Genomic DNA, 25,683 nt, shown 5'->3' on the forward strand with positions numbered 1-25,683 from the left:
TAGGTCAACAGTTCTTCCCAAAAAGCATAAATGTCTCAAGTTATGGGACCCTACCATTTACACAATGAGAATATTTGAATGGCCAAAAAATAAAATGGTATTTTCTGATTTCCAATCCAAGAAGGAATTGATAGCTAGATATTTCCCTTAACAGCAAGGGAAGGATGGATATGACTTTTATAGACCGTCTCAAAATGCAGATTGTATAAAGTTCCTTGAGAGCAGGACTGCAACACTCACTGCCATCGCCATATATCCTCTGGAAACATGAACTATGGCTCGTGTGCCATTTTGCTAGTGTGTCCTACAACATTCCTTTTTTAAAAATTCATCTAAATGCACTCTTTGTTTCCACAGAGACTTTCTTGAAATTGTGGCTTTCTTGTCTAGGAAGTGGTAAAAACCATCTCAAACCTTGTACTGCAGTTGGAATCATCATTTCTTAAGTAAATGGTCCCAGGTATCCCCACTCCTGTATGATTCCAAGATTATACGCTGTCTGGTTTCTCCATACATGAAGGTATCTGTTTTAAGTTTTTTTTTTTTTCTCATCAGTGTCACCTAATAAAACTCGATAACTCCCTAAAATTAGAGTGGCAGAAGTGAACTTTTTTTAGCCAGAGAGGGATCATGTTAATAAAAATGAGTTTCAGTCAGAGCAATAAAACTGCATCTTACTTGTGTGTAGGTCTAAAACAGCTGTTTTAGCATGTGAGCCAACAGAAGTTTGGGAGGCTCTACTCTGAAGAATTCTATCCTAATTACCCTCAATTATCCTGGATTTCACCTGTTTTGAGTTACTCCTTGACTAATTTTCCACTATAGATTGGTGTTTGCATTTAGCACATTGCTGATATGTAAAATGTGTCTAAATATTCTCTTTATATTTGTCTTCTTTTTTTTCATTGTGTTAAATTACCATGTTATTGCTGTGTAAAAACTATTACAGCTACATCCAAACTAGAATAATGTTGTATAACATTATTACAATTTCAAAAAATGTGATACTGCTATAATGATTTCACAAATTATTTGTTTTTCTCTCAAGTTTATATAAGATTTTCAATAAAACTAAAAAAAGAAGTGCCTCAGTTTAATTATTTTCTTTTTCTTGCTCACAGCAATCAGACATATCAGAAAATTGAACCAGAAAATATCTTTATTTGAGTAAGCAGCTTTGTCGAAAAAAATGCTCTAAAAATTGTAATTTGGATTAGTTCTTCTCAGGAAATTGAAATCCCACCAATTAGAAAACTATTGTTTTCATTTTTCAGAAACAGCTGAAACTAAAATGCTATTTTACAGTGCTACTAAAGCTGGACAGGAATTGACATAAGAAACAAAATCAGGCATTTTCCAAAACAGACAAAAAGCAAACACAAGATAAACTGAACTGAGTTTTAAAATATTAACTATTACGTTAGATCCTTAAATGGATCATGACATTAGTACAAGAGGGACACAAACTGAAAAACATATTGTGGTGGATACACCCCTAATACGCTTCATTATTTTCCATCTCAGTTAAAAATTGTCATGATTTTGTTGCCAAATGATATTTATGTAGAAAAATTTATGATGAATATTTCCAGGCATTTTTTTATTTAAATCTCAATACCCTGTTGTTTTCAGAGATGACATAACCTTTGAGACATTGGTACATTAATATTATCATTTAAAACCTCTCAATACTTCCTGGGATCTTGGATCCAGAAACTGACAAGCCAACTTAGCTAGATCATAGCTGATCACCAACCACTGTTTTTATTTCACAGGACACATGAATTAGCAAAAGCATTCCAGGAATATTACACTGTCTGAAAGAGAACATAGCTTGTCTGGACCGTCTTCATTACCAATCACCACGTGTATCTGAAACCCCTAGGGCAGAAAAGGATACATTCTTGAAACTTCCTCACCTCTGAAGTTACAGAGGTGGTCTGTTGTGGACCAAAGACCCCTTAACAACCAGGTCAAAACAGTTCTGCGACCTACATGAACTTCTTCCAGTTTACTTATTCCCAATTCAACTGCTAAGTGCAAGACTCTGGATTATGCGCAGTGGAAACATGTACAGAAAAAAGCTACAGATCGTTCCCTGAAGGACCTAACAGTCTAAGAGCAGAGTTAATTCTATACAAACATCTGGATAAATGGTGACAACTAACCTCGTCCAATTTGGAGCCATCATCATTCTCTTTGGACCAAAATCTGTGCCTCTCTCACACATCTCTGGTTTTAGTAATGGTATCTTCCAAAGCAGATACATAGCAACGTTCTTACCTTCTATCTTTACCTCTCTGTTCCTGATATCCATGTTTTAGGTTGAAAAACAGTTTTATTCCCCCCCTTAATAACTATCTGACTAGTTCTCCTCATCCTTTAGCTTCTTCAATATGGCATTTCTAATATGGATATCTGATCATATTCCCTATTAGCAACCTACAAGCCGAGCTCCAAACACTTGTGTGTAAAAAGATAAGGCTTTGGCCATATAACTCCTTACTGCCTCTGTTTTACTTCTTACCAGTTCCCTCCGTGCAACTGAACTCCCAGTCATTGGGAGTTGTTTAGCTGTCCTCAAATAAAAGATTAAACCTGTGCTTTTGTGTATGTCTGTCTGGAATGCTCCATGCCACCCCAACCTACACTCAGTATGATTTTCTGTGAACTCTCCTTCATCCTTCATTCTCAGTCCAGTTGATTTGCCTTCATGATATGGTTCATAATGCCCTAAATAACAATATAGTGATTTATTCATATGAGAGCATCTGTTGTTCTATATGTCCAGAGCCTCATCAACACGATGTTATCTTTTTTTCTCATGTCTGTCTCACCACTAGATTGAGAGTAGAGACAACATGAGATTTTTCATTTTCACATCCCAGCTCTTACTGCATTACTGGACACACAGCGTATTCTCAACAAATATTGGATTAAAAATATAATTACAAAGTCATAAAACCAAACAGCATGTAGAAAATGCTTTAAGAGTTACATGTAAGTTGAGAGAATACATCAAGCTGAGAAAAATCAGGAAAGGCTTCCTGGTATAAGTTATATAGGAGTCAAAACAAAAGAATGCATAGAATTTACAAACATGGAAATGGAAGGAAGAAAATGTTTAGCTTAGGGAACTACATGATCAATAACAGGAAGATTAAATATATATATATATATATATATATATACATATATATATATATTTCCTGTGAATGAGGAACTGGATTGAATAAAGGATGGGTACAAAATAAAGAACCATAATAAATAAGGTGGAAAAGTTGGCTTGGAGAATAGATTGTTAGATATTAGGAATATCTGGCTAAAGACTAAGTTCATGTTTTTTCTCTATGAAATAAAAGACAGATACGTCGAAACAGTGCTGCCTTTATACACAAAAACAAACTATATATTCTGTCAGGAAAAGGAATTATAATAACTTAAGTAGGAAGTTAATTTAGGAAAGATAATACGGAAGTTCATATACAATGTTTTTCTCTAGAAAATATAGATTTTTTTTTTTGTCTTTTTGCTATTTCTTTGGGCCGCTCCCACGGCATATGGAGGTTCCCAGGCTAGGGGTCGAATTGGAGCTGTAGCCACTGGCCTACGCCAGAGCCACAGCAACGCGGGATCCGAGCCGCGTCTGCAACCTACACCACAGCTCACGGCAACGCAGGATCGCCAACCGACTGAGCAAGGGCAGGGACCGAACCCGCAACCTCATGGTTCCTAGTCGGATTCGTTAACCACTGCGCCACGACGGGAACTCCGAAAAATATAGATATTTTAAAGGATAAATATGCTGCTACAACCAGAGCCATAGATATAGATACAGATATAGATGTAGATTTGGGTATAGACAATGACCTAGATATTCTGGAAAATTTAAGAAATGAAGTAGTAGGATTTGACTTGGGATAGAAGAAAGATTTTGATAACCTGAACCTGGATAATTGCGAGTCAGAGCATACAAGATCCTAGGAGAGACAATCTGTGTAATGTAGCAACTGTTGGTGGAAATGGAAGCAGGGGAAAGGGACAAGAGAGATGACTCAAACACCGACTGAGTTGACATCTTTTATCTATTGTCTCATATTATTAATTTGCCTTATTTGCATAAACCAGACAAGTTTACCGAAGGTGGGGCCCTTCACTGTTTTGAAACCCTACCACTCAACGTCGAGTGTGGTCAATTTGGGATAATCAACAAAATTGAATTGATCTGACCACAGCTGAATAGTTGATGCGACTTCCTGTCTATAGCAGCTGACTTCTATCGCATTTGACTGTCTTTGAAATCTGAATTCCCTGGGCCTTGGCAAGGGCATGATTATGTTAGATTTATCCCTCACTGGTTTATCCTGTAAATTCTGATCGTGAATCAAGTCCATATACTGCCTATCAAAGACCTGGGACCTCAATGTTCTTATACAGTTTAGTTACCCCTGCTGTTTAATCTTACTACACGTGGAAAGAAAAAAAGTGCCAGCTTGAGGGAGCACTGTCACATTGTCACAGCATATACATTGTTTGATGCTAAACTGAGTGAGAGGTACCCTGTTTGCCAACAAATTACTCTTGGCGAAAATAGCTACAAAAAAAGTATCTGCAAGAGTATATACATCTAAAGTTCAAAAAAAAAATACTGTATTTATCTTTCAATAGTGAAATGTAAATTTAGAAAAACAAAGGGAATTAAGATACTGAATCATTTTTTTTTTTTGTCTTTTGTCTTTTTAGGGCTGCACCCGCGGCATATGGAGGTTCCCAGGCTAGGGGTCTAATTGTAGCTGTAGCTGCTGGCCTACACCACAGCCACAGCAACAAGGGATCCAAGCCACGTCTGCGAGCTACACCACAGCTCCCAGCAATGCCAGATCCGTAACCCACTGAGTGAGGCCAGGGATCAAACCCAAAACCTCATGGTTCCTAGTCGGATTCATTTTCCACTGTGCCACGACGGGAACTCCGAGACACTGAATCTTTAAAACACTCCTTTTTTTCTTTTTTGTGTGTGTTTTTTATAGCCACACCCATGGCATATGGAGGTCCCCAGGCTAGGAGTCGACTCGGAGCTACAGCTGCCGGCCTACACCACAGCAACAGCAACTGGGGATCCAAGCCTCATCTGTGACTTACACCACAGCTCATGGCAACGCAGGATACTTAACCCATTGAGCAAGGCCAGGGATCGAACCTGAGTCCTCATGGATACTAATCAGATTCATTTCTGCTTAGCCATGATGGGAACTCTGATACTCTCTTTATTAAGTTTTCTCTTTGTGTAAAGCAAGATGTGTTGTATAAAGCACCACCTCAAGCAAAAAGGAATTCCAAAAATATGTGTGGCTACCACTTTAAAAAATCCTATTAGTTATTTTTATTTGTAAGCTTATTCCTTTTTCTTTACAAATGGTTTTTATTGTAATTTAGGCATAGAAAATTACCTCTTAAAATATACCAATCTTGAATAGTACCTGTTATGTCTAGAATAGCTATCACAAAGCCTTCTAAAAATCCTTATAACTTCTAGGGAGAAATGGGGACTATCTTTGAAAACTAATGGTTTTAGCTTTTCTCGCTTTCTTCCCTTGGCAAATTCTAAAGTAATTGGAGTGCATTTGGCCAATAATGATCTAGTTTGAATTTTTAAAATATCAAAGTTTTTAGGGAATTGTCTTTCAGCGATGTGAGGCATTGAAAAGAAACTTGTGAACTACTGTTCTTTTCTGTCCATACGTGACAGGATCTACTGTTCCTATGGTTAATTCAGTCAAAGAAACCATTTCATCTGAATGTTTGACCAAATGACCAGTGGTTTGACTGAGTTGACAGCCATCGTGGCTGCTCTGGCCGTGCGTGTCCACCCGGGCTTTGTTTGCAAGCTGGCAATCTCTGCACAGAGAATACACAGCATATGCCAGGTGGCCATGTGTCTGAGGCAGAGGGAAGGGAGAACAAAGCAAAAAAAAAAAAAAAAATAGGCTTCCATTTGGAGCGAGAGGCTTTAAGCCACCCGATTGCCAGTAACATATTAAAGAGAGAAGAAAATGCAATGATGCCTGACTATACTCAACAGTAAACAACTCCAAGCCTGAGATTCAGATCACAAATCTTTCTCTGCTGCTGCTGACAGCCAAGCTAGCTTGAACATGGCTTTGGAGACAAAGAAACCTGCTCCAAAAGAACACAGGAGGGGAGATCCTCACATGTATTTTAATTGACCCCAGAGGCATGTTTTAGGAACCTCTTATATCCATTGTGTTCTTTAAAAAAAACAACAACAACAACAACAACAGAGGAAAAATCCACTTATTTCTCACAGTTCTGGAGACTGGAAGTCTGAGATCAAGGTGCAGGTCCCTTCAGTTCCTGGTGAGGGCTCTCTTCCAGCCTTGCAGACAGCCACCTTCTGGGTGTCCTTACCTGGCCTTTCCTCAGTGTGTGCCTCTCCATTGTATTCTGATATCAGAAACCTGTTCTGTTGAAGATGAGGATGGAGGGAAAAGGTTCTAGAACATCAAAAACAAGAACTTCCGGTTTCTCTCTGTCCTCTTTATCTCAATCCCTGCTTTGGCATTTACTGTGCTTTTCACCAACATCTTCCCCACAAACTGTAGAATAGAGGGGGCTGATGCTAAATGCCATCTCCAAAATGGTATTTTGGAAAGGAAGTAGGATGCCATGCATTCCTTAAAAAGTGGAATGGGTAATTTCTCAGCTAAATACAGCACTGCCCTTATTCCTGGCATTCTGCTTTAGGATAAATAAAATGTTTTCTCTTCTGCATCACTGTCTCTTCACTCCTTTGTTGAGCAGTTGCTGTGGGCTAGGTGGTGGGTCAGAAGCTTTACCTTCAGTTCAGTGTTTCTGCTCTTCCCAACAGTGCTACTAAGCCTCACTGTGTTTATCTTACAGATTAAAACACTGACCTTCAAAGCAGTTAGTTCACAGGCCCAGACTCACTCAGCTAATTAGTGTGAGAAATTTATAAAACAAGGTTATCTCATTTCAAAACTTGTGTAAATCAATTTCATTCACAAATAAGTCAGTCTACAAGAGTCCCTCAGGTGCCCTGTACTTCTACAAGTTGTATCATTCAATCAACACAAAATAAGTCCTCTACCAGTGTATCCTCACTATTTCTGATATTAGAACACTAAAGCTCTTAGAAGCCAGGTGACCCAAAACTGGATCAAAATTCAAATGTGGGTCTACCTCAATATATATTTCACTGTTAGTCTGAAGCTCTGTTGACCTGAACAGAGTAAGTAAGTGCCAAGAGCTAGCTCCACTCTTCTTGCTGGTTTCATGCCATTTTGACGTTAACAAAATGGATGGGTGCCAATTTGAATGGACTTTATCATCACAGGACTCTGTGTTTCTGAATATTTTGTTCCCTCTTCCAAGAAAGTATTTATCTCTATTATACCTGACAAATTCCTTCACAGTCCAGTTCTGTTGTATGTTTTCTGGACTCGCTTTTTAATTTAGAGGCAGAACCAGATGCTCCCTTGCTTGTACTCCAACAAGCCCTGTATCAAACCTACACTACAGCATTTTGTTGTGTTGTACTGGATTGCTTGTATCTGTGTATGGCTCCTCCAGGCAACTTGTGATCTCCCAGAAAGGATGTTTTGTATCATGTTGACCTTGGAGCTGCCAGTACCTAGGTCAGTGTGCTATTGTCATAGATATTAAAAACATTTGCTATGAGAGCATATCATTAAACAATTTAAGAATGAGAACCATCAGAAAAAATACAGGTGTGTCTGTATTTGTGTGTTCAAAAGGCACTGTGGAAAAGGAAGGCATGCCATTTATACTGAAGGAACAAAATTATATTACTCCTTATCTGGCTTTTAAGGCGATTTTGCTGAGCTAAAAATCCTGTATTCATAGAAAAGCCTTACCTGAGCTGCCAATATCATCTAAGATTATTAAAGGAAGGATTTTTAAAGATCTAATTTACTTTTTGTCATGCATTGCTTGCTATTTGCATTCCACTCTGGTTGCACATTGAAATGAGACAAGCCTTTATCACCTTTGTGTCTGGTCACGTCTGCCTCCTAGTCTCCCTTGCTAGCCCAGCGCCGCAGTACCAGGCTGTAAACACAGCAGCAAAATGGTTCAGGAAAAGGAAAAGAAAAAAAGAAAAAGAAAGAAAGCTGCTCTGGTTCACTATTGGACGAAAATATATTGAATGAAAACATTTCTATCAGTAGCAGGCTTTTTATAAATTCTTCTCTTCCTTATAATTAAATTTTCTAAAACGCAGACATTTGGCCTTCAGTATCTCATGGATGCAATATTGGCACCGGATCAGTACGGCTTGCTTGCCAAGCTTGAAAGGGAAAATATAATGGGAAAATACTGTAATTTTACAGTTCTTGTAAAAATGAGGAAATCACAACCTGCACAAAAACCCCAAGTAGTATGTCCCTAAATCTACCCACAGAGAGACCGAGATATATGTTTTCAGCTTTGAGGGTGACTCTAGAAACCTATTTGGGGTTTATTTTAGTTTACCCTAACATAAGTATAGATCCATCTCAGCAACAGATGCAGAACATGAACTTTATGTTCATTGGCTCAGGAAATGGAGCTGAGAATTTAAACTCATTTCCATTTTTATGATGTAGTATGACTTTTGCTTCTTTGTTCTGCCATAACAAACTTCAATCCCCCTGAAAATACACTAACTGATTGTGTGAGCTGAATATGGACTTTTTTATGTCCGCCTTATCCACACATGCACCTGACATACTTTCTCTCAGTGGAACAACAAACTGGATTTTTCAAGAGCAGGAGAAAGGTACAAGCCCCATCTAATAAAGTAAATATGATGACACTTGTTTATGGAAAAATCTACTGAACCAAATTAAAAGTGCACTTTTGAGGCATTAGGCATAGGAAATTCAGCATCTACCACGTTGATAAAGAATAAATTGCACCAAGCTCCCCGGTGATCATAAAGAAAACTATGTCTGAGCAGGTGCCCTGGGCTTGTCTTCTTTTTCCCATAGAATCCATTTCCCTCCTGTCTCTGACCTCCCTATGCTTGTGATGGTTAATTTTTGTGTGTCGACTTGACTGGGTTAAGGGATGCCCAGCGAGCAGGTAGAACAGTATTTCTAGGTACGTTTGGAGGAGAGAGAAGCATCTGAATCAGCAGACTGAGGAAAGTAGACAAATGGCCCTCCCAAATGAGGTGGACACTATCCGATCCACCAAGGTCCCAAATTAAACAAAAAGGTGGAAGAAAGATGACTTCACTCCTCTGCTTGAGCTGAGACATCTATCTCCTCCTGCTCTTGGACACTGGCATTCCTGGTTTGGGGGTTTTCAGACTTAGACTGGGATCTACACAGTCAGGCCTTTCAGCCCCTTCCAATTTCAGGCCTCTTTGGAATCCACTGGAATTACACCACTAGCTTTCCCAGATCTCCAGTGTGCAGCTGGCAGACTATGAGATTTCTGGATCTCCATAACCATGTCAGCCAATTTCTATTAACTCTTCTTTCATATATATATATATATATATATTTATTTGAAAATATATGAAATATATATATACTTATATATATATAAAAAATGAAGAAGAGTTTATATATATATATATACTCACACACACACACATATATATATATATGTAATTGGTTCTGTTTAAATTTTAGACCTCCAATATAGTCTCTTATAGGTGACTGCTACAAGCTGCAATGGCCTTGCAGCTCTCCTTGGCTGCAGTGTCACTGTAGCCTCTCAATGTCCTTGGGTCTCCTCAAGCTCACCTTCAGTTAGGTTTGGTCTACAAGAACACTGGCAGGAGAAGAGGGTGGGAAGAGAGAAAAATCTGCATTTACTCTCCTTTTCCTTACTGCTTTTGTGCCACATTGTGGCGGTGGCTGTTTCTCTCTATAGCTGATGTTCTCATCAGAGGCTTCCTCCTGGTCCTTACTCCAGGAATCCACCATAACCCTGTGTTCTTCCTGCATTCACTTGACTTTCAGAGTGGCTGAGACTTCCTAGTATTGTTAGAATTTGGGTGCCTCACAAACTCTTGTTTGCTCTCTTATCCCTGTTCCCAACTCTATGTATTATTCTTTTATTAAAAACTTTTCTTGTGTCTGAACAGTCACATGTAAATCAAGTTAGAACACACACACAAAAAAATAAATTCAAAATGGCTTAAAAGACTTAAATACAGGACATGACACCATAAAACTCTTAGACGAAGACATAGGCAGAACATTCTCTAACATAAATTGTAGCAATGTTTTCTTAGATCAGTCTCTTCAGGCAAAAGAAATAAAAGCAAACAAACAAATGGGACCTAATCAAACCTGTAAGCTTTTTCACAGCACTTGAAACCATAAACAAAATGAAAAGACAACTTAAAAAATGAAAGAAAATATTCATAAATGATGCGAATGACAGGGGCTTCATTTCCAAAATATAAAAACAGCTTAAACAACTCAATAATAAAAAAAACAAACAACCAAATAAAAAAATGGGCAGAAGACCTAAATATGCATATATTTCTCCAAAGAAGACATGCTGCAGATGGCCAACAGGCCCATGAAAATATGCTCAACATCATTACTTATTAGAGAAATGAAAATCAAAACTACAATGAGGTATCACCTCACTCCAGTCAGAATCGCCATCATGAAAAAATTTATAAACAATAAATGCTAGAGTGGTTATGGAGAAAAGGGGACTCTTCTACATTGCTGATGGATATAAACTGGTGAAGCCATTGTGGAAAATAATACGGAGGTTCCTTAAAAAACTATAAAAAGAATTATCATATGATCCAGCAATCCTACTCCTGGGCATATATCCAGTGAAAACTCTAATTCTAAAAGATACATGCACCCTAATATTCATAGCAGCAATATTCACAATAGCCAAGACATGGGAAGCAACCTAAATGTCCATTGACAGAAGAATGGATAAAGAAGATGTGATAATATACACATAATGGACTACTACGCAGCCATAAAAAAGAAATATTACCATTTGGAACAACATGCATGGGCCTAGAGATTATCATACTAATCGAAATAAGTCAGATATACAAATATTATATATCATTTATAAGTGGAAACCTAAAAAAAAAGTGCAAATGAACTTATTTATGAAAGAGCAACAAACTCACAGACGTAGAAAACAAACTCATGGTTACCAAAGGGGAGAGAGGGTATAAATCAGGAGTGTGGGATTAACACATACACACTACCATACAGAATAACAGGATGTACCATACAGAAGAGGGAACCACATTCAATCGCTTGTAATAGCTTCTAACAACAACAACAAAAAAATCTGAAAAATAATGGCCCCTTTTTCTCCATAACCACTCTAGCACTTATTGTGTATAAATTTAGATACCATAGATATACGTAGAGAGAGAGAGCAAGCGAGAGAGCGAGAGTGCTAAGAGCTGAATCACTTTGCTGTACACCTAAAATTAACAAACTATTGTAAATCAACTATATTTCAATTAAAAAAATTTTTCGTGTGAACCGCCCGAGACAAATCCAGCATCTTCCTAGGATCCTAAACAATAAAGAAAGCAACGTTTATTTAAAGTTGATGGTCACACAAATAGCCATGGAATAATTAATGAGCTTCTAGTAGGTCTCACCTGCCTTGTAAGCAAGGTTTTCCAACTGCCTTCACCTTTTACATTCATGGCAAAGACTGAAAGAACATAGGATGACTGATGTTTGCATCTTCTAAGTAAATGAAAAACGTTATACACACCACCATAAATAAAATAGAAAACTAATGAGGGCCTATTGTGTGGCACAGGGAAATCTACTTAATATTCTGTAATAACCTATATGGGGAAAGAATCTGAGGAAGAACAGATGATATTATAGATATAGACATACATATGTAACTGATTTACTTCCTTGTACAACTGAAACTAACACAATATTGTAAGTCAACTATATTCCAATAAAATTTCATGTGTAAGGAAATACATACCTGTTGAAATGTTGTAAGATGGAGCAGTTAGAGGGTACTCTTCCAAGGGGGTTGGCATTTCAAGAGGCTCTGCCAGACGGCACAACCACAATACTTAAGACTGTGACAAGAATGTTACCTAGAAGGGGCTTGAGATTTGACAACTAAGAAAGAGAACAGTAATGGAAGGCAGTGTGGACTGACAGAAGACCATAGTTCTATTCTTAAATTGTTTTTTCTTTTCATTTTTAACTATTAATATTCCAGATATTTTACTCAGATATAATATTTAATTCCATTTAAAATCTATAACAAGTGTATTAAACAGCTTTTTCTATTTTTCTTCTTTGAACCCTCTTTCTGTCAAACACATTTCAATATCCCATTTATTCTATCAGATTATTTAACCTGTCAACATTTTAACTTACACATGGTTTCTTTGTTATTATATTCAATTCTAGATCCCAGTTTTTGGTGAAATGCCTTCTCATATCAGTATTAATATTGTCAAGAAGTTTCCGTTTCTCCTTTTCTCACTTTGATTGTTTTAACATGTTGTATGTTATTCCTTTGAATGTCTATTTTTTTTTTTTTTTTGCTATTTCTTGGGCCGCTCCCACGGCATATGGAGGTTCCCAGGCTAGGGGTCGAATCGGAGCCGTAGCCACCGGCCTATGCCAGAGCCACAGCAACGCGGGATCCGAGCCGCATCTGCAAGCTACACCACAGCTCATGGCAACACCGGATCGTTAACCCACTGAGCAAGGGCAGGGATCGAACCTGCAACCCCATGGTTCCTAGTCGGATTCGTTAACCACTGCGCCATGACGGGAACTCCCTGATTGTCTATTTTTGAATATGGACACCAACTTTGCCACTACAAACTCTGGAATTCTTAAACTTAATGCCACATCTACCAGAATTTTTTTCCCCCACAGTCACTCATTGCATGTGGAAGTTCCTAGGCCAGGGATAGAATCTGAGTCACAGCAGTTACAATACTGAATCCCTAACTTCTAGGCCACCAGGGAACTCCAACCAGAAATACATTTTAAACAAAAGTAGAGAAAGTAGGATCTTTCACATGAATTTTTTAAAAATAATGATATTATATAAAACATTGCTTTATTTCTACCTTTGGACTTAGAATGAGAGGTACAATCATATATTAGAAAGCTTTGTTAACAAATACTGAAACATTTATAGAAATATAATGATACATATACTTTTTGAATTAGCATATACACTACTTGATGCTTCTGTTTAAAGTGAGGTTATGGAGATGTTTTTAAACATGATTCTTTGATGTAAAAATAGGTATACTTAAGCAATTTAAATATATTTACATAAATACAAGCATACCCTTGTTTAGTAAAGGCTACAATCAAGGAAGATTTCAAATCAAAAACAATGGAAATACAGTAACAGAAGCACACATTACGAGCTTGCTAATTGTATTATAATATAGAGGATATTCAGGATTCTTTTATTTCTGTTATTCCTTTTTTTTTTTTGAAACTGAAAAGTGCTGAGGGGCTTCACAGTGGCACTTACATATCCTTGTCCCTGTGGCCCTGTGGGTGTTCTTGCCCACTCTCTTTTGCACACAATCTTAATCCCTCTTTTTCCCCAAGAAAAAGTTTTGCATTTTCTGAGAACCATCCTTGACTAACTTTTCTCTGAAGTTAGCTCAACATCACCAGATCCTCTCTTACTAAAACCCTATAAAGCCTTCCATCCTCCGTCTCGAGTTAAAATTTCCCTTGAAAGCCTTCTCATGCCCAGCACTTTCAAAATTTGTGCAAATGAATAGTATTCTGGCTACTCCTCTTCCACTAAATATACTGTGTGTATCTGTATATAGGTATATGAACATATATGTGTGTGTCTGTGTGTAATAAAATAGTATGTCACGATGCTTTAAGGTGAATGAAGTGTTTAACCTTAATTTTCCATTTAATCACTACAACAAAGGATACTCTCCTCCATGTCACAGAAAGGAACATAGGTTCAGTCAGAATAAGGTAGGAAATCTGGGGTAGAAGAGATGAATATTCTCCAAATAGTGGGACTATGGCAATCAAATATAGGGAATTTAGGAGTAGGACAAGTTTGGAATGAGTTCTGTTTGGACATCAGGAGTCTGAAATCACTCCTTTTGGATATTGAAGTGCAGATATTAATAGTTTGATGGATGATCTGAGACTTAGTAGTTAGGTTCCAGTGATTGGAAGTCATCAAAAGGATGGAAATTGAAAATCTTGACCTCAGGTAATTCTACTATGTAGATGAGTTTTAAAAAAATAAGTCATAAACATAGCCCAACAAAGCCCAAGGAATTTTAGATCATGTAACACCCCAGAGATACATATCAGATTTCAAACCTGGTATCAATTTTCAAAGAAGTCTTCTTGCAGTGGACATAGTAAAAGGGGCAACACTAAAGAGCTTGGAATCATGCTTATGTGAGCAAGTCCACAACGTGATTAATCATCAGAATTACCTTTCCTACAAGTTATAAGGATTCTCTGAGTTGTTACATTTCTTCAAAAAAATTATGATATTTAACTTGAGAATTTTTGAAGCAGTCACATATACTATTATAAGTTATAGACTTAGAACTACAAATCATACAGGATCATATCACTGATTTTTCATGTCCTATTCCAGTATTTTAGCCCACTTCAAAAATCTGGTTCAGGACTGAATTTGCTAATCAGCATTTAAAAGGCTAGGCTTCATTTTGAAGAAGTTTGAATCCCTAACCAATAATCTAGTTAAATGACTAATCCATTTGATAACTCCACCAATTCCCAAGCCAGGATTTAGATGGCCCATATGAAAGAGGTCTCCTTAATATTGGAATTGTTCTGCTGATACCTCTCTCCACTTAATATATCCTTTATTTAATCCTGCAATCCCCCAGTTGCTTGCTGTTGAGCTCTTCAGCCCTTTTGTTTTATACACATTTTCCACCAGATAGTTTGAGGTAACTTTTCTCAGATTCTATGGTGAATTTTGTTTCCTTACAGCAAGTCAAACTAAAAAGACTGCAAACAGTCGCCATATATAACTAGTCATACCATTTGCAGAGTGGATCTCAACCAGCAGTTAGTGATCCAAAGCTCCTGGAGATGCCTGAGGCTAAAGCCTGATATAGCATGATGAGGAAGATTCCATGCAGGAGGCTTATCAAAGGATAAGATTGCTCCTCTAGAATGCAACGAAATGATTTTTTATAAGAACTATTCTTTCAGGCTCTAGCATTATTTCATTATCTCATTAATTTTCTCTTGAATTTTCATTAATGTTAACAAGTCACTCATCTGCATTATTTTTTATGGTGGCATGTGCAGCACATGGGAGTTCTAAGACCAGGGATCGAATCCAAGCCAAAGCTGTGACCTGTGTCATAGCTGGGACAACACCAGATCCTTTAACCCACTGTGCCGGGCCAGGGACTGAACCAAGCTGCTGCAGTTGGTTTCTTAACCCACAACACCACAGTGGGAACTTCATTTGCAATATTTTAAACTTCTTTCTCTTCAGATTATAAAGGCAAAACAATTTCACAGGCTTGCATACTTTTTCAACAGATTCCTTTTATTTCATTCTCAGTTCATTTTGTAAAGCTTCGTGAAGTCTGTGCTAAATTTGCCAATGGTTTCCATCCAAATCCAATCAGACAAGGTCATTCAGACAGTGGTCAAGAAATTTCTCTAACCCTTATTACAGTAGAGTTTCTAGCTCTTCATTAATATGTATATGTACTTCCTCCAAAATTGTGCTTGTTTAACAGGTTCGTGTTTATTCTGTATGGCCAACCTAAGGGAGTAGAAAAGCCAGAATTATATTTCAGACTTTCCCAACTGTCAGTTTTGTACTCAAACAAACTAGTCATTGCTGTCCCTCAGAAGGAAAGCTGCCTTTCACATATAAAGAGGCTTCCTCTTGGAAGATTCTGTATCTTAAAAGGTTGTTTTGAAATGTTGATGTACCATATAAGTAAAAAAATTCTCCAGGCAGATTAAATGCATATATAAATTTATAATAGCCCACTGGCTCCAGTTGGCAGAGTTATAGCTTTAGGATAAGTGGCAAAACACTTTCCAAAGAAGTTTGGAGACTCTTTTTTGTCTTTCTGCCAAGTCCTCCCCACTGAATCTCACGCACTGACTAATGCATATGCTTGTTTGTGTAAGGATCCAGGAAATGGTCTTTATTGAGGCTGGTAGGTGAGAAGACTTTCAGCTGCAATCTATTTGAAGCCTTGACTTGGACAGATTTTGGCTTCTGCTATATTTTTAATGGCTGTCCTGTTGTATCTACATCAACATTAGTGAAATGGGAGTCCTGCAGCTTTTAATTCATATTCAGTATACTCGAATATGAAATATGTTTTACAACTTTAAAGTGTTCGTTATGAAACAATACATACATACTGTTTAAAAGTAAGCAATAAGTGAATAAAATTCTCACCTAATCAGTTGCTTTTAATCTTGTCTAGTAATTACTCTAAATAATATTTTTACATATCTCCATTTTATTGATCCATCAATATTAGAAAATACCTGGACTTCCCTTCGTGGTTCAGTGGTTAAGGAATCTGACTAGGAACCATGAGGTTACAGGTTCGATCCCTGGCCTTGCTCAGTGGGTCAAGGATCTGGCATTGCCGTGAGCTGTGGTGTGGGTTGCAGACACGGCTCGGATCCCGTGTTGCTGTGGCTCTTGTGTAGCCTGGCGGCTACAGCTCCAATTCAACCCCTAGCCTGGGAATCTCCATATGCTGCAGGAGCGGCCCAAGAAATGGCAAAAAAGACAAAAAAAAAAGAAAATACCTATTTGCTCCCTATTGTGTAAATGAAAAATTAGAATTCCACTATTCCTTCTAACTCTTTCTACTGACCTGTGCACTTCTATCAAGCAATTTCTTTCCTTTTGCATTATCAGTATTCACTGTACGTGTCATTCATAGATGCTAAATATACCATTACATAAATCATAATGTATTTATTTATTTTCCTGCTTATGGATAATTGGGTTATTTTCTGTTTGGAGCTACTATGAATAAGGTTAGAAACTATCACTTTACATGCTTTTTGGTGCCATAAGCACATAGTCTACTGTATATATATTCAGCTTTGGTAGATACCAAATAATTTTCCAACAAAGTGATTACCAATTTGAAATACTAATTTTATTATTATTATTATTATTATTATTATTATTATTATTATTATTATGCTTTTTAGGGCTGCACCTGTGGCACACAGAAGTTCCCAGGCTAGGGGTTGAATTGGAGCTTTACCACAGTCATAGCAATGCCAGATCCAAGTCATGTCTGGGACCTATGCCTTAGCTTGTGGGCAACATCAGATCTTTAACCCACTGAGCAAGGCCAGGGATCGAATCTGCATCCTTACGGATACTGGTCAGATTTTTTTTAAAACTATAATTCTTTATTCTAAGATTATATTTACCTGCCTTTTTGGTGATAACCCTATTTTTATTTTAAATGATTTTTATTTTTTCCATTCTAGCTGGTTTACAGTGTTCTGTCAATTTTGTACTGTACAGCAAGGTGACCCAGTCACACACATGTATACACATTCTTTTTCTCACATTATCATGCTCCATCATAAGTCACTAGATATAGTTCCCAGTGCTATACAGCAGGATCTCATTGTTTATCCATTCCAAAGGCAATAGTTTTCATCTTATAATGCCAAATTCCCAGTCCATCCCAATCCCTCCCCCGCCCACTCGTCAACCACAAGTCTGTTCTCCAAGTCTACTAGTTGGAATTTCAGCCCGCTGAGCCACAATGGGAACTCCCTCCATACATTTTAGAATTAACAGACCAATCACCTTTCCCACAAAAAAAAAAAAAGAAATATCCTTCCGCAATTTGGTTGAGATAACACTGAATATACAGATCAATTTCAGAAAAACTTACATCCTTCTTTTTTTTGGCCATACCCATGGCATGTGGAAGTTCCCCAGGCAGGGATCAAACCTGCACCACAGCAGTGACCTGAGTCGTGGCAGTGACAGTGCCAGATGGTTAATCCATTGTGTCACAGTGGAATTCACCAAATTTACATGTTAATATTGAGTTCTCCAATGCAAGAAAATGTTCTTTATTTGTTGGATTAATTTTTTTTTCTCCGCACTGTTTTGCTGTTTACAATGCAGATAACTTGGATATATTTCATAGGAATTACCTATGAGTATCTGGGGTTTTTTTGCGCAGTTGTAAATGGTATTTATTCATTTCTTCCTTAATATTTGCTGGTAATTTATAGGAAGGCAATTAATTTTGTATATTGATTATGTATCCATTGATTTACTAAATTGACATTAATTATAATGTATTTTTGTAGATTTTGTGGATTTTCTAAGTACATAATCATGCCTTCTTTGAATAATGCAGTTTAAAAGTTCCTTTCCCAATCTCCATCCCTTTATTTTCTTGCCATATTTGCATTTGGTAGGCCCTCTAGTATAATGCTGAAAAAATTTTAAATGGCGATAAATGTTTTCCACCTCTAGTGAAAAGATAAAAATACTTGCTACTATGTAATACGGTCCTGTAAGTTCTTTTCTTGATATATTTTATTGGATTAATGAAATTCCATTCCATTTCTAATTTGCCAAAGAGTTTTGGTCATGAATGAATACTGCACTTTATTGAATATTTTTTCTAAACATATTTATATGATCACATTATTTTTCTCCTTTATGGTTTTAGTGTGGTGAATTGCATTGGTTTTTTAATATTAAAAATCAACTGTGCAATATTCTAATAACACACTATGTTATTATTTACTAGACGGATAGATAGATAGATTCACTTTGATAATATTTTGCTTAGGACCTTTTGCAAACGTATGCCTGAGAGATTTTGGCTTGTAATTTTCTCTTATGATAATGTCCTAAGGGGGTTTACTATTAAAGATATGCTGGCTCCATGTAATTTTTGAAGAATTCTTCATGGAACATGACAATTTAGCATTACAGTATGACTGCCTGGGTTCTAATTTCAGCTTTTTCATTTACTGGCTAGGTAATTATGACCAAATAATTCAAGGCACTGGTGTCAGAAACCTCAGCCCATACTATCCATCTGAGCTTGGAAAAACTATTCACTATATTAATTTTTAGTTCACTCTATGAAAATTTACCTTCATATGTTAAATAAACACAAAATAGTACTTACTTTGTAAGGTAGTTGTGATAATTAAATGGAATGATCTACGTACTGTATTCAATACAGCACCTGATACAGTAAGCCCTCTCAAATGTCAGCTGTTTATATAGATGATAAATAGATAATAGATATGTAGACAGATAAATAAGAGATAACACACACAGTTGACTTTGTCAGTTGACTTTAAGCCTATTATTGATCTGTTATTTTGCTTATAAAATCTGAACTTTAGTATCATGGCTCATTTTTATTCTCTATCTGCCAACTCAATACATAAAACTTATTCTTAATTTCAGTGGAGAAAACAACTCTCACTTTAAACGTAACATACACTTAGGCTAACCACTGCTAACTCTGATTCGATCTGTTCATTGTATTAACCAAGGTTTTCTAGAAGAACAGAAACAACAGGATGTGTGTGTGTGTGTGTGTGTGTGTGTGTGTGTGTATAAATACATTTATTATAAGCAACTGGCTTCTACAATTATAGATGGATGGCAAGTCCAAAAGCTACTGGGTAGAAACCAAGGAAAGTTCAAGTCCAAGGCCTCTTTCTAAAGAATTCTCCCTTGCTTGGGGGAGGCCGGTCTTTTCTTTCTATTTATGCCCTCAACTGATAGATGAGGTCCACACAATGACAGAGAACAAATTACCTTATTCAACTTTATTCACCAATTTAAATATTATACTCATCCAAAAACACAGAAGTACCTTGAATGATGTTTGACTGAATATCCGGGCAGCCTACGGGCCAGCCAATTTGACATGTAAATTAACCATCAGAGCCACTAACATAAAATCAATGTTAATTCTGATTTCAAAAAGAATATGGTTCTAGTTTCTGATTTTTAGGCTATAAAATACATTTAGGAGTTTTGAATATTTCTTTCTTTAATGGTATTTTGAAGTATAGGGGAGTTAGATATGTGTACTGAGGACACCAACCTGAACTGGAAGTTTCTATTTTGTAATCTGGGTTAGGGAACAAAATGGCTTAGAAGTATAGCATCTAAATTATTATTACAATGTGAGGGTGACTGATAGACTCCAATGGACAGAGTACACTGGGTCTTTTTATTTAGGTAACAAGAGTGAGATGTTATTTATATTAAGCCAGATGCACATAGCTAGAGGTTCGGCTGCATTCTCCATGTCGGAAATCCAAGCTTCTCTGCCCTGCGAGTTTCCCTTCTGTGGGTGTTGGTGACTGAGCTGGATGAGAAAGGTGATGATCTTTTTGGGTCATAGGAAGGTCAACTGAGATCCTGCTCAGGGAGAAGAGGGAATGTTCTTTATTCCTTGTGGCCCAAAATTAACTGCCACAAATTAAAACTCAAATGTGTCAGAGTTTTAGTTGTTCTTATTCTTAGAATAATCACCTCTATATCTTTTAGCAAACTGCTATCTAACATGGACCAGTTCAGTCACATTCATGAGCAAATACATCAGTCTTATATGAATCAAATGCTAGTTCCAGTCACTTCTGGGATCTGACCATCCCAAGTATGACAGAAATTCAGGACTGCCTAAAGTCCTATCTCCATAGCTTCCAATACTCCTAAAAGACTAAAACACAGATAATAATACTATGTTAAATTTTATGTCAGTTGATGTGAAAGTGGGAGATAATAAACATATATTTGCATATCAGTGATTGTCCCTTGGGATAAAATACTGGGAATCTACAGTGGGAGAAAGGTTTATCTTTCATTAAATATCCCTTTACACATTTGATTTAAATGTGGCTATGTATCTATTTTTAAATTAAAAGTTCCAATTAACTTTTAAAAAGTCACCTTATTTATAGTTAATATTTTTTAAAAAGAAATTGAGGTGGCTATTCCCTCTGTGAACATAGATGTGGCCAAGTGAGATTATCCTCTAAACTTTCTACACAAGAGAGGTAAAAAAGAGCAAAAGCAACATATATGAGGAGACAGTACACAATCCTGATTGTTGATACCATTTTTTCCAACCAGTAATTTTTCCTAAGTGTCAAACTGACATGTAGGTAAGTTTCATGACTCGAATAAAATTGAAATCATACAGGTTTTAATTCTGGAAACATTTCAGAATATATATGCTTCTTTAATGCAATTGAGTTCCTGCAGTTTAAAAGGCAAAGTTCTGACTGAAAGGTCTAATTCACATCTCAAGTAGTTAATTTACTCATCCGGGTGGATCTGGCCCACATTATTGAGAAATTATCAATACTACTTAGTACTTAGAGCTTTCGAGTAAATAGAACTTTGCAACTGACTTTATTTCCAAACTTTAGTAGATTTGCTTTACCAGAAAAATTAAGTTGTTTATATTTCAATATCATTTTACAACTTTATGTTTTCTGTGTATCCTACTGGAATAAATCTCTCTCCAGATAACCAATGGAATTTCAAAGCTAGGCCATTTATCTCGCTATAGGAATTTCACTTATCAAAAACTGTCCCTAAAATTTTATTGAAATCCTTCTAGGACCAATAGAAAGAGATGCCTCCTTTTGCCTATGCTTCCAGGATTCTGATATAAAACCGCTGCCATTTGCACTGTACGCTAATGACAAGCTGGATGTTTGCATGAAAGCCAATATGTTCTTACACTGCTTTTTGAGACAAGTAATAATCAGTCTGTCATCAATGTCATGCTGCAATCAAGCTTTGACAAGGTTTGCAAATAACTTGAAAGGAATTGCTCATCCCTGAACACTACAGATCAAAACCAGACCTGAACAAAAACTAAAAGTCTGCTGTGCGTCAGCTGCACAATCTCTGGGAACGTGCCATGCATAAACAGGAGCAGCGGCAGAAGAAAAAACTATTCCACCACCCCACCCCCATTTAAAATTTGTTTTATTGAGAACTTTTCTCAGGTACCAATCCTAGGAATGCACTATTCAAAACCCTGATGCAACCACCTAAAATGCCCAGCCTGATTGGAAGTAAGATTCCTGAAAATGACTGGAAAAGCAAGTCAAACATCCATCCTTGGGGTGGTTTGTATCTTTAATTCACGCTGGAGCAAGAAGGATGGATGATCAAACTTGGCACTGCCCTCAGTGAGGGATTGAGTGCGCATGCGACTGAGGCACCAACTGCTTTCGATTCCTCTCCTCCCTTCCTCAAGCCTTCCCACCCCAGAAAGGGGTGAGATGAGTATTATTTATTCACTGCTGTCCTGACACTTTTGTTAATCTGTAGGCTTTCACAGCCATAAGAAATAAGTTCAATTTATATAAACCAAAATCCTTTGGAGGAAAAAAATAAGATTTTTTTTAAGAAGTATTAGCTGCTCACTAGTCTGCTCAGAGCTTTCAAACATATTTGTGCTTCATGTTTGTATAAATAGCTGGACAGCCACTCGACATACGAACTTAAGCTTTCATGACTTATGCCTAAAATATGAGTAGAGCTTTCAGATATGAATTAACTGTTGGTTTTTTTTTCAGCATAAGAGGAGAATTTGGTTCAGTTCCCTGGTTCTCATGAGGAACCTTAAAAAGCAAGTGCTACTGAGGGATCATAAGACATTCAAAGTTAAGTGAAGATGGTAATGAAAGGAAAAAAGCAAATGCATCATAAGTAAAAAGTCCACATTCCAAAGAGAAAGGAGATATATAGCATTTAAGATCCTATTTTATGGGATTACAGTCATTTGAAACTATAGACTATTTAATCCTCAAAAGAATTGTCCAATAAAGTTTCCCTTTAATAAATGTATGCCGAGCACCATAATGATGGCTCAGTACCATGTTAGATATTACAAAATTACAAGAATGACATATAAGAATTAGTCCACATGTTTTCAAGGAGTTTATAATGTTGTTAGGGAGAAGATACTAATGTTAGTGAATGTATAGCCATAAATCTTTGAAACTGCATAGTGTAAGCACTGAAATATGAGACAAGAACCGCCATTGAACCATACCATGGACTTGTAACAAATATTCATAAGCCATTTCTCTAAGCCATTTATATATCCCGAAATTTTACAGTCTTCTGAGCTTGTTACCATATAACTGTAATCTAAGTCCCACTCTCATGAACATAGGAAGTCTAGACACTCTTTCAGCTGTTTCTGAGGTCCACGCAATGTGGACTGCCCTTAGATATCTAGATTCTCACTTGTCACTTCTCGATTTTGACTGCACAGCTGGGATTCTTCTGCTAATGCTGCTGTCCATCCCATCACTGGATCTCTCTGCTAAGCCTGTTCTGTCTATTTAATTTCATCCTAAGACGTGAATACATACTTTGGCTTCCCTACAAGAGTCTATCTGAGATTGTGTTGGTTTTAAGAATTAAACAGAAATTTTAAGGATTGCGTCAAGGATTTACAATGAAGAAAAATAACCTTAAAATTGATTATAAAATAACATGACTCCCAGAGTGTATTAGCTATGCCTGCTCTTTTTTGCCCAAGCCTTACTGCAAGGCCCTTCTCTCTTTCCCTGACATCAGAGTTTCTTTTTTCCCAACTACCTAGATCTCCAATCTCCTTTCTCTAGTTTCCTCACTGCAAATCCCCAAATCAGTTAACATGACTATTCAGAGGTATGGCCCTGCTCTAAATAAAGCCAGATTTTTATACTGATAAAGACTTTTAAACCCTTTCATTTCAAACAGGTCCTGCAGAGTAAGCTTTGGGTCTTATTAAGATTAGTAACTCTAATGCACTGCAGAGGAAAACAAAGACTTATTTCTATGCTTGTAGTAATCTAATATGATTACCAACACTAGGTAGACCCTGAAACTACCTATTATTTATACTAGAGTCATTATTATTCAAACGAGGAAAAAACCTAGTTACCATTTGCTGAATTCTGATTGAAAATGCAGTTATTATTTATCCATTTTTTGGTATAAATCACTCAAATACACTACAAATCTACCTTACATTTCAACAATCACTGTAATTGCTGAAAGAATTCACAGAGCACAGGATGTGGTACTTCCTGTAGAAAGAGTTTTAAATCATTATCCACTTTATGATTGGAGCCCAATGTTTTAACTGATAGTTAACTTTTAAAATAATTGCATCCCTAAAAATTCTATTCTTATGCAATGACAAAGTTCTGTGTAGCAAAATTTGTGTACTATTTAATGGAAAAGCTTTGCAGTTCCCAATATGCAACTTTGGACTTGCCCTGTGACTCACATCATAACTACTCAGCATTGTCTCTGCAGGGGGTCTGGTTCGATCCCTGCCCAATATGCAACATTGGAATCTGTAAATAAACATACTTATGCTTCCTCTTTTTCCTGGATTCATCTTTGTTTCCCTTTTCCTGATAGCATTGAAAATTAAGTTAACCTAGAATTCTCACTAGAGAACCCTTTCCCTTCTGGAAGACTAAACCATGATTGCAATTTAAATATTTTGGAGACTCCTTAAAGAAGTCATATTTTAACATATTAAGTATGAGTCTCTTTAAGTGTTGTGTTTTTCAATTCCATTTTGAATAGCTCAGCCAACTGTCAACAAGTAGTAAAGAATACCAATTATTTTAGGAGACTCAGAGGTAACTGGGCACAGGTTCAAGTATACAGAGACCTCCTGGTTGACTCACACTACTCCATTAAAGCATTAATTCAACAAAAATTTACTGACTGCTGCTAAAGAAGGTGTTGTGCTGGGAGCTAATGAGTCAGCAATGAGCAAGAAAACCAAATATCAACCTTCAAGGAGCCTGTGTAATGATCAGAGACATATGATGACCAAGGACACATATAAATTACACATTGTATTGAATGGGAGGAAGGAGATAAAAACAACATTATAATAAAGTGAAAAGAAATTCAAAAAAAATCTAAACTAAAAGGGTAAGAAATATAAATTAAATCTACAATGACAGAATTTTTTACCTACCTTACTGACAAAGAGTAAAAAATCTAACAGCACATTCTAGAAGAATGAAAAAGGGTATTTTGATCTTGAATGCAAATCAATTCATCTTTTATGGAAACTAATATGGCAATATCTATCAATACAGAAAAACACTTAATTATAGACCCTTATTTCAGAAATAGCAATATGGCCTATATACATTTTCTCACTTGTGCAAAATGGTTGGTATCATGTGCAAATTATTTTTGTCATTTGATTTTAGTAAGCAAGATTGAAAATATCTAAATAGCCGCCAATGAAATAGCAGTTTCATAAATGATACTGTTGGAATACATAAATTATAAGGCAATGAAGACATAAAAGAGAATGAGAACACAGTTTTTTGATTGCAGATATGGGTCAATCTTCAAGAGTGTTGAATGAAAATAATTAAGACTATCCAGTTTGCACACTACGTTTATAGATGCCTAAAATAGCTCTGCAAGTAGAGTGGGAGGGAGAGTGTTTTCAATGCACATATTTCTTTTTGTACCTTTAAAATTTTGATTTATGTGAGTACGTTATGTTTTAAAATATTTAAATATTTTTGTAAGAATAAAAAGTCCAGAGTTCCCATTGTGGCTCAGTACACTAAGAACCTCACATTGTCC

Source organism: Phacochoerus africanus, chromosome 1, assembly GCF_016906955.1.
Source record: "Phacochoerus africanus isolate WHEZ1 chromosome 1, ROS_Pafr_v1, whole genome shotgun sequence".
NCBI classification, from domain to species: domain Eukaryota; kingdom Metazoa; phylum Chordata; class Mammalia; order Artiodactyla; family Suidae; genus Phacochoerus; species Phacochoerus africanus.